Source organism: Nicotiana tabacum, chromosome 5 (assembly GCF_000715075.1).
Source record: "Nicotiana tabacum cultivar K326 chromosome 5, ASM71507v2, whole genome shotgun sequence".
In the NCBI taxonomy this organism is placed as follows: Eukaryota; Viridiplantae; Streptophyta; class Magnoliopsida; order Solanales; family Solanaceae; genus Nicotiana; species Nicotiana tabacum.
Genome location: NC_134084.1, coordinates 77,458,079 through 77,469,199, shown reverse-complemented (window position 1 = coordinate 77,469,199; position 11,121 = coordinate 77,458,079).

Below are 11,121 nucleotides of genomic sequence, written 5' to 3'. Positions count from 1 at the left end.
AAAGTTCGACAATGCTATTAAAAGGGATCCCAATCAATAAAGCTTCGGCCTTTGAAAAATTCTCAAAAAGTCAACAAAAGTCAACCCAAGCCCACGTGCCCAAAATTAAAAATTAATACCAAACCCGGATGATCCATAACCTGTCGAGCCTCAATATAATTAGTATTCAAATTTGGGTCCAAATTGGTGGTTAAATCTCCAAAATATACTCTCTTAAGTTGTAAACAAAAATCCCAAATTTTAATTCAAAATTCTATGTTTTATGTGCTAAAGATCCATGTAGCCTCTTGAAATATAGTCACAAATAGGTAGAAATCACTTACCCTCTTGCCTTGTATGAGAATCTCCTTGAAAAATTGCCCCTCTCCAAGACTAGGGTTCAAAATATGAGAGAATGGGCAAAAATCCCGAAATCCTCACTTAACGCACGCCAAGGGGTACCCTTTACCAATGCGGCCCAAGCCTCACGTTCTCTAAGCACAAACTACCTTAACCCACAATAACACTCCACGATTGTGGCTAGTCCTTCGCAAACACGAAGGTCTTCAGCTCCGCCCACTATCGCGTATGCGTAGAACAAACCCCGGTCCTCACCTCCTTCTCCGCGAACACGACACCCCTTCCGTGAGTGCAAAGAACAATAGGCCTTCAGCCTCAAATTACCCTTTGTGATCGCGAGACCTTCGCCGCAATCATGATGAACAATTGACACCAACAAAATCTGCAACTCCAAACATGCTCAGGGTGGTTTAAAACTCACTCGAGCTCCCCTAAGACCTCGTCCAATCATATCAACAAATCTATTAATACTACCCAGACCTATCCAAAGCCTCTGAACGCATACGAGATCATTACATCAAAGAACTAAAGGCAAAATCGCATATCAAACTCTCTTAAGTCTATAAACTTATAAACTTCTAACTAAGCATCTGATTCATCCCTAAACACTTCGGATGATAACCAAACTTTGCACACAAGTTACATTCAACAAATAAATCTATCAATAGTTTTGTAATGACAATCTAATTCCAATAACCCTAAAGTCAACTCCTGGTCAAACTCGTGAACTCTCCAATTCATCAAATTATCAACCTTTCACAAATGGGGCCAAAAGTCTTTTAGGAACATTTGAATTCAAATCCTAAAATACGTCCAAGTCCAAAATCACCATACGTACCTATTAAAACTGTCAAATCCTAATTCCGATGTTGTTTACTTAAAAGTCAAACCTTGATCATTTCTTCCAACTCATAGCTTCCATAATAAGAATTAGTCTTTCAAATCAATCACGAACCTCTCGGAAATTAAAACCAACCATACTCATAAGTCGTAATATATTATATGGAGCTTCTCAAGGTCTCGAATCACATATGGAAATGCTAGAACTCAAAATGACTGGTCGGATCATTACAAGTACTATTTTATCTATGCTTGGTGAGGAAAAGTGATTGCACGAAGGGTGTTTCCGTGCTTGATAGAAAGAGTAACTTATTCTGTGCTTGATAGAATGAGTAACTTATTCACGAAAGGTATTTTTGTATTTCTTGACATTATTATTATTATTGCACGAAAGGTGCTTCCGCGCTTGGTGAGGAGTGATATGTACATATATGTGCACGAAGGATGTTATCGTGCTTGTGAGGTTGAGAGGTAAATGCACGAAGGGTGTTGTCGTGCTATTTAAAATGATATCTTTTACTCCTTACTTTTATTATGCGGATTTGTGGACTTGGCTATGTTGTTTCATGGTTATCAATTTATTCTCTTGGATTTGAGTTGTTGTGAAAGGTCTGGTTTTGTTAATTGAGATAATATGGTCGTTATTTTCCTTAGTTAATTATTCCGTTGTTCCACGTAATTCTTATTGTTGTTTATTTTGTCACCTTACTTGTTATTTCTTTTAGTATCTCACTCGTTATTTCTATTGTTATTTTACTTTCTATCTCTCTTTTTATTTTTCTTATTTATTAACTGCACAGGTTTATATAGTAAGTGTCTTGTTTTAGCCTCTTCACTACCTTATCAGGCTTAGGCTCGACATTTCCTGAGTACATTAGGTCGGTTGTACTTATGCTACACTTCTACACTTATTGTGCAGATTCAAGAGTTGGTCTTGGGTTGTTTCAAGGAGAGACTAGCTTGGACACCTGGGAGACTAAAGGTAATGCTATATTCTCGTTCGTAGACTCTGGAGTCACCTTTATTATCGTTGTTACTGTGTATTATTCCAAACAATATTGTACTTCATTTCAGACTTTATATTTAGTACAATTTAAATGCTCGTGTACTCAGTGAAACCAGTCTTAGGAAGTAGTTGTCACGACTCCATACCCTATAGGTCGTGATGGCGCCCAACGTCGCAGTTAGGCAAACCAACAGTGAACTATCGAGTTAATTACTACTAGTAATTTCTAAAACCTGGGGTCATAAGTGCACGAGAAATCCAGTAGAATATTCAAACCCCTTTAACTATTGTCTGAACTAAAATAGACAGAAATAATAAATATAACAAGGAGGAAACTTTGGGTGCTGCAAATCAGAGCATGGGAAGAAGCTTACCACTAGGTCTCTGGATAACGGTGATGCGTGCCCGAATGGCCACCAGATGTACCTGCTTCAGAACCTGCACAATTAGTGCAGAAGTGTAGCGTGAGTACGTAAATCAACGCGTATAAAGTAATTATCTAGTCTAACCTCGAAGAAGTGATAACGAGGGGTCGACATCGACACTTACTAGTCATCAATAAATAAAGTGTAAGAATTATAAATAGGCAAGAAATACAATAGTAATAATGGAATAAGAAACAACAAATAATTTGATTCTTTAACAAATATCAACTTAAAATCCCCAGTTATTACATGTCATTTCAACAAATAAGAACCATCAAGTAAGTATAGTTCTCCAGTCATGAAGGAATATCAGGGATATTGGGACTCATAACGATATTAGACACGAGTTATGCCAAGGTTGTACGGCCCGATCCATAATAATCGTGTACACTATCGAGGGTCGAGCAACGTGAACCATAGATGCATCTCAATTATATTACTGAGATCATTCGGTCTGATCCATAATGCTATTTCATAGCACCTGCCGAGGCGTACTGCCCAGTCCACAAGAATAGAGAAACTCTTCGATATACGGAACATATAGTTATAACATAGAGATGGGCACATAAAATAGGCATGGTTTCTACTGACACTTATGTATTCCGCTAAAATCCCAAGGAAATGGAGCGCGACTCAACATAATCTCTATCAAATTTCAATTATAATTTAAGTAATTTAACCAACAAGTAGAGTTCAAGTAGTACAAATATTGCATGGCAAGGGCCTAAGTCTACCCAGACATAACATGAAGTTAACTACGTACGGACTCTCGTCACTTCGTGCATACGTAGCACCCACAAAAAATAAAAAATAACAATTAAATCACATACGGGGATAATTTTCTCTTACAAGATTAGGCAAGAGACTTACCTCACTTCCAAATTTAGTACTCTGCTCTCCAACCTCGTTAATTGCCTCAAATCGATGCCGAGCAATTCAAAACGAGCCAAAGGTCGTAAAACTAGTCAATAGATGCTCAAAAGTTCATAATTTTAACTATTAGAGTAATTACCCAACCCAATTTGGAAAGTTCCTAAAAGTCACCCCCCGGGCCTACATGCCCGAATTCTGGAAATTTTCATAAAATAATGTTACCCACGACCTTATGAACTCAAATATATAATTTCTAATCAATTTCGGGGTCTAATCCCATTTTTGCCATACCCTATGTTTTTCAACATAATTCTATAATTTTTACATTTGTCATGTTAAAATCTACCCATAATCTATGTATTAAACTTACATTAGGTAGAAATCACTTATCTTAAAATGGTAGGTGAAAAATCCCTCTACAAGAGCTCCAAAATTGGCTAAACCAAACTAAAATGAGAGAGAATGAGCCTAAGTTCCGTTTTTAAAACATGTTTCTGCCTAGTGGTCCTTTTTTCCGATTGCAAAAAGTCCCTCATGATCACTAAGGCAAAACCTACCAAAGCCTAGAAAATGTGCTTCGCAAACGCGACAGGAGCCTCGCGATCACGAAAGCTAACCTGGCGTACCCTTCGCGAATGCAAACTTCCCTTCATGAACACGAAGGCTACTAGCCTGGCTCCTCGCCAGATAGCATTACACTACACGAATGCGACACAATAATCAACGCGAAGTGCTGTGGCCCCATAGCATCATGATGGCGACCCCTATTTCGCAAACACATAGAACAAAAGACTCCTAACCCAATTCCTTCATCGCGAACGCGAGGCTTCCTCTGCGTTCGCAAAGAAGGAATCCAACAACAGAATTTCTACTATATTTGACTTATCTTTGAATTGTCCGAAACACACCCAAGCCACCCGGGACCCTGTCCAAATTCATCAACAAGTTAATAATATAATTCGGACCTGCTCGAAACCTCAAACACATAAAACAACATCGAAACCAAGAATCGCACCCTAAAACCAAATTGATCAACTTATGAACTTCAAAATTCTTCAACTAGCTCCGAACGTGACGAATCATACTTAGAGATCTCGGAAAGAAGCTATTTTTTTTTTGCATAAGTCAGAAATAACCATACGAACCTATTTCCAGGCTCGAAATGCCAAACAGACATTGATGGCACCAAAGTCTACTTCAAACCAAATTTAAGAAACTCTAAAACCTTCAAGGCGCCAACTTTCAATATTAAGCGCCGAAACACTCCAGATCACCCGAAACTCGATCCGAACAAATGCCCAAGTCCAAAATCTTCATACGAACCTATTGGAACCATAAAGTTCTGGTTCTGAGGTCATTTACTCAAAATATTGACCCAAGTCAAACTTGTCCACCTTAGGCCACTATTTAGGAACTAAGAGTTCTGAATTCAACCCAAACCCTTCCAAAACCAAACCAACTATCCCCATAAGTTATTAAACAGTAAAAGCACATACGAAAAGTCTTAAATAGGGGAATGAGGATCTAGAAAGCAAAATGACTGATCGAGTATTTACATACTCCACCTCTTAAACAAATGTTCAACCTCGAACGGGTCTTAAATCATACCTGGAGTACTGAATAAGTATAGATATCTACTCCTCATGTCATCCTCGCTCTCCCAAGTTGTTTCCTTTACTAGTGGACCCTTACACTAGACCTTTACAATTGAAATCTTCTTAGACCTCAACTGACGGATCTGCTTGGCAACTCGCTCCTCTTCATAACCCAAGCTCTCATCTAGTTAAACTGTGTTGTAATGTAACAAATTTGACCTGTCGGCATGGTACTTTTGGAGCATAGACATGTGGAAAATAGGATGAACTCCCGATTGACTGGGAAGCAAAGTAAGCCTGTAGGCAACTTCTCCAATTTGCTCTAACACCTCAAATGGAACGATGAACCTCACACTCAGCTTGCCCTTCTTTCTGAACCTCATGATACCTTTCATTGACGATACTTTCAAGAGAACCTTCTCGCCCTCCATAAATGATAAATCATGTGCTTTCTGATCCGCGTAACTCTTCTGTCTGGACTGAGTTATGTGAAGTCGCTCCTGAATCAACTTTACCTTATCCAAGTCATCCTTTACCAAATAAATACCATAAAACCTAGCCTTACCGGGCTCAAGCCAATCGATGTGGGAACAACATTGCCGACCATATATAGCCTCAAATTGAGCCATCTCAATGCTAGACTGATAACTGTTGTTATAAGCAAACTTGACCAAATGTAAGAATCGAACCCACTACCCTCCAAAATCAATCACACATGCTCTAAGCATATCCTCTAGGATCTGAACTGTCCGCCCTGACTGCCTGTCGGTATGCGGATGAGAGGATACGCAGAGCTCTATCTAAGACCTAACTCACTTTGTACTGCTCTTCATAAATGTGAAGTGAACTAAGGGCCTCTATTTGAAATGATGGAAATAAGCACCCATGCAACCGGACAATCTCCTGAATATAAATATGGGCCAATCTCTCTGAAGAGTACACAGTCACTACCGAAATAAAGTGTGCCGACTTGGTCAGCCTGTCAACAATGACCCAAATGGTATCAAATTTCCTCAATGTCCGCAGCAACCAAACTACAAAGTCTATAGTGATTCTCTCCCATAAAGATAATGCCTTAAGATATTAAGAGCAAGAACTATCTCGTCCAACTCCAAATCATGTATGAGGTAATTCTTCTCGTGGGGCTTCAACTAACATAAATCATATGCAATAAGTCACCCCTCTTACATCAATACACAACCCAAGCCAACACGTGAAGCATCAGAATAGATTGTATACATGCCTGAACCGGAGGGCAGCACTAATACCAGTGTTGTAGTCAAAGCGGTCTTGAGCTTCTAAAAGCTTTTCTCGCAATCATCGGACCATCTGAACAAAGCACCCTTATGGGTCAATCTAGTTAAAGGAGCTGCAATAAATGAGAAGCCTTCCACAAACCGATGATAGTTACCTGCTAACCCCAAGAGACTCCTGATCTCGGTCGCTATGGTAGGATGAGGCCAACTCTGAACTGCCTCGATCTTCCTGGAATCTACATTAATACCCTCCCTGATACAACATGCCCCACGAAAGCCACAAAATCTAACCAGAACTCACACTTGGAGAACTTAGCATATAGCTTTTGTTCCCACGAGGTCTGAAGCACAATCCAGAAATATTGCTCGTGGTCCTCCATATTACGCGAGTAGATTAATATGTCATCTATAAAGACAATGACAAACGAGACAAGATATGGCCTAAACACCCTATTCATCAAATCCATAAACGACGTTGGGGCATTAGTCAAGCCGAAGGACATCACTAGAAACTATAGTGCCTATATCTAGTCCGGAAAGATGTCTTCAAAACATCCAAAACATGAACCCTCAGCTAATGATACTCAGACCTCAGGTCAATCTTAGAGAACACTCTAGCACCATGTAACAGATCAAACAAATCATCAATGTACGGAAATGGGTACTTATTCTTGATAGTGGCTTTATTCAACTGGTGATAATCAATGCACATCCGCATACTCCCATCCTTCTTCTTCACAAACAATACCGATGCACCCCAAGGTGACACTCTCGGCCAAATGAACAACTTCTGGAGCAACACTTCAAGCTATTCCTTCAACTCCTTCCGATCTATACGGTACATGGGAATAGATATAGGTTGGGTGCCTGGCCCCAAATCAATACTGAAATCGATATCATGATCAGGTGGCATGCCTATTAGATCAAAAGGAAATATGCTGTAGAAATCCCACACCACGGGCACTGAATCAATCATAGGAGTTTCCAAAGCAGTATCCCGAACATAAGCCAGATAGGCCAAACAACCCTTTTTGACACATGTCAAGACTTTAAGAAAGAGATAACCCGATTAGATATATTGATAGATGAACCTCTCTACTCCAATCTAGGCAACTCTGGCATAGCTAATGTAACAGATTTAGCATGGAAATCAAGAACGACATGGTAAGGAGACAACCGGTCCATGTCTAGGATGACCTAAAAGTTGGTCATATCAAACAACAAAAGATTCGCTCTGGTCTTATAACCACAGAAAATTACTACACAGGACTAGTAAACCTGATCCACAACAACAAAGTCACCCAATGACGTGGGCACATATATAGGAACACCCAAGGACTCATGAGAGACATCTAGATAAGGAGAAAATAGAGAAGACACATACGAATATGTAGACCCAGGATCGAATAAATACTGAAGCATCCCTACTACAGACATAAATAATACCTGTGATCATGGCATCTAAAGCCACTGCATCTGGTCTAGCCGAAAAAGCATAGAATCTAGCTGGAGCACCACCTGACTGGCCTTCACCTCTAGGACAATCCCCGCCCACCTTTCTTTCGCCTTTGGCAGGCCGAATGGGTAGTGCAACAGGTGGTGTGAATCATGGGCTGATGGCCCTAATGTACTACCTTGCCCCAAAGCCTAGGGCAATACCTCCTCACAAGACCAAGATCCCCGCACTTGTAGCAACCTCTCGGTGTGAAAGACGACTGACCCTGAGTCTGACCCTAGTTATATGAATACCCACGGGCAGAATCTTGAATAGGTGGTGGACGATAGGTGCACCCTTGAATGGTGCTAAATTAGGGGGCCGCTAGAGCACCCCGAGCAGGTGGTGGTGCTGAAAACGGCAGCCTGCTAGACTATCCCATCATGAACTTTTCTCTACCCAGAGACTGGGTGCCACTGAGTCCACTAGAATATCAAGACCGCTTGTCCCTCGGTACATGCTCTCGGCCCTGGTGGTGGATACCTTCGATCCTCCAAGCTATCTCCACAACCTACACGTAAGTAGTCCCTATCTCGACCTCTCGATCCATAGTAACTTGGATACTATAATGCAAGCCCGCAATGAACCTCTGCACTCTCTCTGTATCTGTGGGGAGTACCATAAGTGCGTGGCAAGAAAACTTAGAGAGACTCGCCTCATAATCGGTTAGAGACATCTGGCTCTGCTAAAGCCACTCAAACTAACCCCATAACTCATCCCTCTAAAAGGGTGGAATGTATCTCTCCAAAAAGAGACGGGTGAACTGGTCCCAAGTCAAGAGAGGTGAACCTACTGGCCTGCTATAGAGATAAGACTGCCACCATCTACGGGCCTTGCCCTCCAACTGAAGCATAGTGAAGTCAACCCCATTGGACTCCAATACCCCCATATTATGTAGCATGTCCCTTTAAGGATCAATGAAATACTATGGGTCCTTATGCCGCTCACCACCAAAGACAAAAAGATGTAACCTAGTCCATCTGTCCAACCGCTTCTGCTACTCAACTGTCGCGGCTGGTCTGGGCTCTAGTAACTACTGCAACTGGCTGGGATCCACTCCTAGGTAGTGCACATAGGGTCTGATAAACAGTAGTAACGTGACCTAGAGACTGAGCGGTAGGGGTATATGCTCCCCCTCCTGCTTGAGATGTGGCCGAATCTACTGGAAATAGCCCGAACTTAGTCATAGAATCCACGAATTGTAGCATACGGCTCATCACCTCCTGAAATCCTAGTGCAGTCATAAGATCCGTCGGGGCTGGCTTAACTGTAAGCGATGCTCCTCAATGACAGGATCCTCCACTGGATCCACTAGTGGTATAATAGGAGCAACTATAGGATTCCCTCGTCCTCTAGCAGGAGCTGTGGCCCTCCCTCTGCCTCTGCCTCGGCCTCTAACAAATCAGGGGAGCAACCCCTCTGCCACCAAGTACAGCCATAGCGCGCGTTCTCACCATCTGTAAGAGAATAAGAGAATGATACTTAGCACAACATCAACTGCTCGATGGAAGATTAAGAAACGGAAATTTCCTAACACCCTATAGCCTCTCGAAGATGAGTATGGACGTCTCCATATCGATTCGCAAGACTCTACTAGGCCTTCTCATGACTCGTGAGACCTATGTGAACCTAATGCTCTGATACTAATGTGACACAACTTCTTATCCACTATAGACCATGATGGCACTCAACATCGCCGTTAGGCAAATTAACAATGAACTATCAAATTAATTACTCATTTTATTGCTTTTGAAATCATGAATTTTTAATTAATAATGAAACTAAGTATAAAATATCATGGTGATATAATGCATAAAATGGACATAAAAACGAAATGGTGACAACGTTAGGCAAAACCATAAACATCTACTAGTAATTTCTAAAACCCGGTGTCATAAGTGCACAAGCAATCTAGTATAATATACAAACCCCTATAACTACTGTCTGAAATAAATAGACCAAAATAATAAATATATCAAGGAGGAAACTCCGGGTGTTGCAGACTAGAGCATGAGAAGCAGCTCACCACTAGGTCGTCGAATAATGGGGATGCGCACCCGAATGGCCACCAGATGTACCTGCCTCAAAACCTGCATAATTAGTGCAGAAGTGTAGCGTGAGTACGCAAATAAATGCGTCTAGTAAGTATCTAGTCTAACCTCAAAGAAGTAGTGATGAGGGGTCGACATCGACCCTTACTAGTGGTTAATAAATAAGTGCAAGAATTATAAATAGGCATGAAATACAATAGTAATAATGGAATAGGAAACAATAAATAACGTGATTTTTTAACAAATATCAAATTAAAGTTCCCAATTATTACATGCAATTTCAACAAATAAGAACCATCAAGTAAGTATCAGTTCTCCAGTCATGAAGGTAATCTCATGTATATTTGGACTCCTGGCGATATTACGCACGAGTTATGCCGAGCTCGTACGGCCCGATCCATAATAATCGTATACACTACCGAGGGTTGACCGGCGTAAACCATAGATGCATCTTAATTATATTGCTGAGGTCGTTCGGTCTATTCCATAATGCTACTTCATAGCACTTACCGAGGCGTACGGCCCGATCCACAAGAATTGAGAAACTCTCCAAAATATGGGACATATAGTTATAACATAGAGATGGGCACATTAAAGAGGCATGGTTTCTACTAACACTTAAGTACTCGGCAAAAAGCCCAAGGATATGGAGCCCGACTCAATATAAAATCTATCAAATCTCAATTATACTTTAAGTAATTTAACCAACAAATAGAGTTCAAGTAGTACAAATATTGCATGGCAAGCTCCTAAGTCTACCCGGACATAACATGAATTTAACTACGTACGAACTCTCGTCACTTTGTGCGGACGTAGCACCCAGAACAAATTGCAAATAATATTTAAAGCACCTATGGGGATAATTCCCTCTTACAAAATTAGGCAAGAGACTTACCTCGCTTTCAAGTCCATTGCTCGGCTCTCCAACCTCAATAATTGCCTCAAATCGATACCGAGAAATCCAAGACTAGACAAAGGTCATACAAACTAATCAATATATGCTCAACGTTCATAATTTTACTATTAGAGTTTTTCAACCCAATTTGGAAAGTTCCTAAAAGTCACCCTGCGCCCACGTGCCCCGATTCCGAAAATTTTCGTAAATAGATATTACCCACGACCTTATGAAATCAAATATATAATTTATACTCAATTACATAATCAATTTTGTGGTCTAATCCCATTTTTACCAAACCTTAGGTTTTTCAACATAATCCTATAATTTCCATATTTTACATGTT